The sequence below is a fragment of the Psittacula echo genome (genome assembly GCF_963264785.1).
Source record: "Psittacula echo genome assembly, chromosome: 1".
In the NCBI taxonomy this organism is placed as follows: domain Eukaryota; kingdom Metazoa; phylum Chordata; class Aves; order Psittaciformes; family Psittacidae; genus Psittacula; species Psittacula echo.
The window spans coordinates 106,991,214-106,997,213 of NC_137735.1; positions in this window are offsets into that span (position 1 = coordinate 106,991,214).

Sequence of the window (6,000 nt, forward strand, 5' to 3'; positions counted from 1 at the left end):
CATTGTGTTTTGCTGGCTTCCCATGGACAGCAGCTCTTCCAGCTGCTGCTGAGAGCTGTGGCATTCGAGCCCTGTAACTAACTAACTCATGCTGTGGACCTACCAGAAACCACCAGAAAACATGAGAAGTTGCAGGTTTGTCATTCCCTGTAAGCTTTTGGGTGATTTGGGGTTTAAACTAACATGCTGCTTCTTCCTGAAACAAAACCCAAACCAACCAGTGATGCCCACAACTGGTTGTTGGGTGGATAGTTCACAAGTGCATGAGTAGCCTGCCATGAATTCAGATGAGTGCTTTTGTCAAAACTATTGGTATAGAAATTGCAAGATCAGCTCCTAAATCAGCAAGCACTGAAATTCATAGTTGAATATGAACTCCGGCCATCACTGGGAAGATGAGCAATAGCACGTATTTAGAACAAAAGTGTCTTAGCTAGTCACAATTCAAGCAATTTGCCACAAATGTGGCAGGAAATTGGCTGTATGTTAAAAGTCTGAAATGTTTACATTCGCTCACGGCACTTAAGAGACTAAAAAGTGTTAAATAAAGTTGGGGAAGAGGTCCTTTTATTAGGCTCAACAAAATTTGTATGTTGACCATAAACTATTCTCTTAAAAATAATTTTTCCCAAGGCATCTTCAAAATACTGTGTATTTTTATGTGGAAAGGATACGAAAGCAGCTGTTCCTTCAGAATATCATTTAAAGTACTTGAGGTATGAAAGCGTAAAGATTATTTAATCATTTTGGCATAACTTGATTGTTGTTGTACTTTTTGGTCAAGCATGTTGGACAAATAAAATCTTAAAAAAACCGAAACAAACAAAAAAGAAAGCCTCTTTATGTCCACCTCATGCATTCTGTGGGAAAGGCTGCCTATCTGCTCCAGGAGTAGGAGCCAGGCTACAGGACATGAAAGTTGTTATCGGGAGGGGTTGAGGGGCATCTGGCAGAGGGGCTGGGGGTGATAGGCAGAAGGTGCCCTGCTCTACCTGCCAGCTTCTTCTAGCCACCACATCTCCTGCAGAAGGCAGCAAATTGGAAGTTGGGGTTGCAGAGAGGGGAGGACCACAACTGCTACCTGTAACCGATGTATTTTGGTAGGAGAATACGCCAGATGTGTCTGTGAGGCTGGGAAAAGCTAACGTGAGGAAGTGCTGCAATGGAGCTGTGAAGCAGTAAGGAACTGGGGTGCCGTGCTTCGGGAATGGGCAGCAGTCAGAGGAAGGATGGTTTGTGCTCTGAGTGTAAGGACACGAAACACAGAGAGGGAGATCAAAGTGAAGTGACTTATTTTAACTTTGTGGGTACAGTCAAGGCCTGGGCTTCTTGCCTCAAGTCTGAGGTACCTCGGACTAGGGAGGCCTTGAAAAGGAAGGTTTCCACAAACATGGTTTTCAGATGTCAGCTCTATTTAAATTCACGGATGCTTTCTCAAATCATTCTCCCACACCACCTCCCCATTGCTAACCTTCACTGATATTTATCCAGACAGCACTGCTCCCAAAAGTGTTCTGGTGTGTATCACTAATAAGTGCATAGAACCATAGAATGGTTTGGTTTGGAAAGGATTTTAAGATCATCTAATACCAACCCACCTGCCATGGGCAGGGATACCTTCCACATTTCCAACACTCTGCAGAATTGTTAACCAGGTTTAATTTCAGTTCATTTTGACGATGAATAGGGGAGATACCACTGCATGTCAATATAAAAAAAGACGTTCTTTTCACCTCCCTCAGTCACATATGGCTGAGGATGTGAAATGTTCCTTGGCTACAAGCAATGAGCAAGCTGGGACTCAGTTGTCTTTTCCCAGGCAGCTCCAACCCACTACAGCTGTACCCAGCCTGTGGAAATGGGTTTAGGCTTCCACATGATGCTACTTGGTGGCACCTACAGCCAGTCTCCAAAACTACAGCAGTCTTCAAGGAAGTTGCTGGAGGGAGCAAGGCTGGTGGCAGCAGCTCGCCTGGCTGGCCCTGACGGGTGCTCCACCAACCAAGTAGCTGTGGGCAGGGAAGGGGAAAAGCTCTGTTCTTTGGGTGATCACGGGGACAGAGTGGGTGCAAAGTGCTCTGGCATTGCTGCAGGAGGGAGCCCGTGGGAAAAAAGAAGTGGTTTGTCTTCTCCAGTTGCTGACAGCTGCTAATTGAATCCTAGAATGGTTTGGGCTGGAAAGGACCTTAAAGACCATCTAGTTCTACCTCCCCTGCTGTGGGCCAGGACACCTCACACTAGACCAGGTTGTTCAAAGCCTCGTCCAACCTGACCTTGAACGCTGCCAGGGATGGGGCAGCCACAACTTCTCTGGGCAACCTGTGCCAGTGCCTCATCACCCTCACAGGAAAGAATTTCTTCCTGATGCCTAGTCTAAATCTACCCTCTGTTGGTTTAAAGCCATAATAGCCAATGTAAATGCTTCAGAGAAAGGAGAAACACAACATTCCGTAGAAGGCAATGCTGGAAATAATCTGCCCATGGGGATCTTTGCCCCACTCCCATTTATCCCTGTTTGTACAGTTTCTCTCTTAAAACCCCATGTTATTGCTCACTGCTGATATAACTCACTCATAGTGAATATAACTCCAAATGTTCTTTTCTTTCAGGTACATTCCTGTCCCTTTTCTGCAAGTCTCTCTGCATCTGGGATTTTAATGATATTGTGGAACAGCAAGCTCCCCGGGTGATTATGCACAGCGCATTAGAGCAACACTATTTCGCTTATCCTTGTACGTGTGCTGCTGTTCGGGTTTATTGACTGTCCCTTTCTTCTCGTTTTATGTGAAAAGTGTAAATAGGAGTCCTTATATGTACCCCATTCATTATTTTGTAAACTGCCATTATGTTGCATTTTACTCACTTTGTTTAGAAATTAAAATAATTTCAATTCTAGCTAGATTCTATTTCTAACTCTCTTAACTTTCCCATCTCTGAAACGTTCCCCTCCTCTCTTTCTTATGTGTCCTTTGGGACACAGTGATGCCAGAAGAGAACCTCCTCTTCCTTCCTATCCAAGCATTTGGACACATTTCCCTGCTACTTTCTCTCCAGATCTTTATCCAACTTGGTACTTCATTTGTTTAGGATTTCTGGGGGTAATAGCATATATTTGCAACCCCCAGTGGAGAACTATGGTGAGCTACCCATGCCCTTAGTTGGGTTTTCTCAAGAGGTGACAGCTCCTCTGGACTGGACTTACTTGTGATTTTCACAACCATAGCCCCTTCCTCCCAGGGAGCCCTTCCAGAGTGTGTTTATGGGGGGATCCTTTTCCCCTGCTCTGGCCTGATCCCTTGGCTTTGGGGTGCCCTTGGCAATCCTTGTCTCCCGTGGTCAGGCTTTACTGTCAGGGGCACCTCATCTGCCGTGTGTGGTGAGCAGCCCTGGGCCTGGAGGTGCTGCTGGGTGGGGTATGGAGCCAAGTGACATTTGCACAGTCCTCATCTTGCTTTTTGGGTTTTCCTTTCTTGGCTCGTGCCTAGCCCACAACCCCTTTTTGCCTCCCACAAATAGCTCTTTCATAAAGGTCTTTATGAAAACCTTTGCAAGTGTCCACACCAATTATATCAGAGATATCTCTTCTTGCCAGGACTTTGATGTCCCAAGAGCTTTCAAACAGATTAAAGGAGCAGGGTTTTTTTTTTCCACAAACCGGTTGTCTTTGTTCCCCACTCCCCTGCCTGGTGAAGTGCATTCGTCCTTTAGAGCACAATGGGCTAAAACTGAGCAGAGCAATTAACCTCACTACCTGCCGCCAGGTAGTGCGCACAACATGCCCTGGCATTCATGCCACTCATTTGCTCCGATTCAGTGCAATCTGGGCCCAGTTAGTGGACAAATCCGTTCCCACCACTGGAGAAGAGGCTGTTTGCTTGTTTGGACTGAAGCCAGTAGTGTGGATGCTTCTCCCCTGGTTTTGCCAGAGGGGCACAGCTGCACAGTGAGGTGGTGCTACGGGCTTGCAGCAAGCCTTAGGGAGAGGGGCCAGCCATTAGAAACGGTGACCTGGACAGGTTTGCCCTTTCAGTTACTCTCAAAACATTTTTCTTGTAATGCTTTCTGCCTTCTGGAAGGGATGAGCAGCCTGGGGAGGGCTGGATGGGAAAACACTGGATGCAGTAAACACGCTGCAATGGCTTATGTTAGAATTAAGCTTCAAAGTCGGGATAAGGAAAATGCTCTGCTCACCAGCTGAGCTACGCAATACCCAGCAAAGGCTCAGGAGAGTCAGAGGTGACGCTGAAGCACCATCCTGCCAGCCAAACCCCAGCTGCCCCTTCCCTGCTGCACATAGAGTCCAGCTGCAGGGACCGGGGCTGGCCCAGTTTCCTGAGTGCAGATTGGGAATATGAGAAGATACTGAGGTTGGTGGCACAGACCTTTCCACAGAGGCCACTGTAGCAGTGGGAAGGGGTCATAAAGGGTCCTGGGATGCCTCCCCTTAACAAGTGCCCACTTGTGCCTGGGGGGACAACTGGGGATGCCACAGCGTGCATCCTGGCAGTGACCCTGCCTGGGGGTCCGTTGGGCCAAAGCCGATGGCGCTGGGGTAAGTGATTCCGTCTGCACCCCTGCGTGGTGCAGAGTCAGGCAGCCCTACTGTTGTGTGCTGTGGATTTCAGAGAAAGCCTTCCCCCTGGTGTTTCAGGTTTCCATTTCAGACTGGTGGTGCTGCCTCTCCACCAAGACACAAGGGACATGGAGAAGTGATGGTTGGGTTCTCAGCTGCACAGCACGGTGCCTCGCTTCCAGCGTGCTGATGGAGGGCTTTGTGCAGACAGAAATACTCTCATCTGCATGGTGTAATATCCTGCTCTGGCAGGCTGCTGCTGCTGCAGTGAGAAATTTCATAGCCTCGTGCAAACTTCGCCTCCCACCGTAATGGTTTAGGACAAATTTTCTAGAAACACTGAAGTAATGGAGGATAAAGCAATTCAAGTGGAGTGAGCAATTAAACCCGTATTTATATTTCTTCTACTGTTTTATAAGGCTGTTGCATGGTGCAGCCATTCTGATTGCATCTGTTACCTGATATCTTAAAATGAACGGAGAGCTGCTTCACACAGACGTGTGTTGGCTGCAGATTACCTTTCCTTTGTCACCGACTCCTGCTTTCCCACAGCTGGCCTGTCAGTCCTCGCCGCCTCGTGCCACTCATGGTGGGGCTCCCCAAGCAGCTTCTCATCATGGGCACCTCATTCTAGATGCCTCTATAGCCTCTTCAGGGGCGATGTGCAAGCCTTAACCTTGCTCTTGCTTTTGAGCCCACAGACAAACCGGCCACCTTCCCCAGCAGCACCAGCTTGAAGGACCTGCAACAAGCTGAGAGTAGTGTAGGACAAGGGGGCAGGTCCTTCTGCTTGAGGTGAGCCTGGGGACACCTCTCAGCATCACCTTGAGCCTCTCTGGGTGAGTGACTACCCTCATATAGGACAGATCCCCTCTACGGGGAGGGAAGAGCTCTGCTCTGGTGGGAGCAAATGCAAACACCAGCCAGAGCAAAGACAGCTCTTCACCAGGGTGGCCAAGCCGAAGCATGACAGAACAAGCCTCTAGAAAGAAGTGCCCAGCAGGGTCCTTCAGCAACCCCGCATTGGAATTTGTCCATCTGTTTGCAAACGTTTGGCACCTCAATGACTTTGTGGCCTGCGTGCAACGCACTGACCAGGACTTCCACCCCTCATTCATGTGCCAGATGATGCAGCACCTCATTTGCAGTCCTCTGTAGCCATGTGTATATGAAAGAAAAAGCTGCTGTGAAGGAGTCAGGAGAAGTTATCTGCTTTCCAACTTGCTGCCCCATTGTTTCAGCCCGTGCCCTTTGGGTAACCGTTGCTGGGGAGGGATGGTTTATCTGCACACCTTCAAAAGCACCTTGTTTCCCCACCTGTTAAGCTTATAACATAGTGTACATCATTATGTTTATTGCTTGTTCAGAAAGAAATCATAGCTCTGAAGTGCTACCTATCCGCTTTGCTTCTGCAGATGCCTGTAACA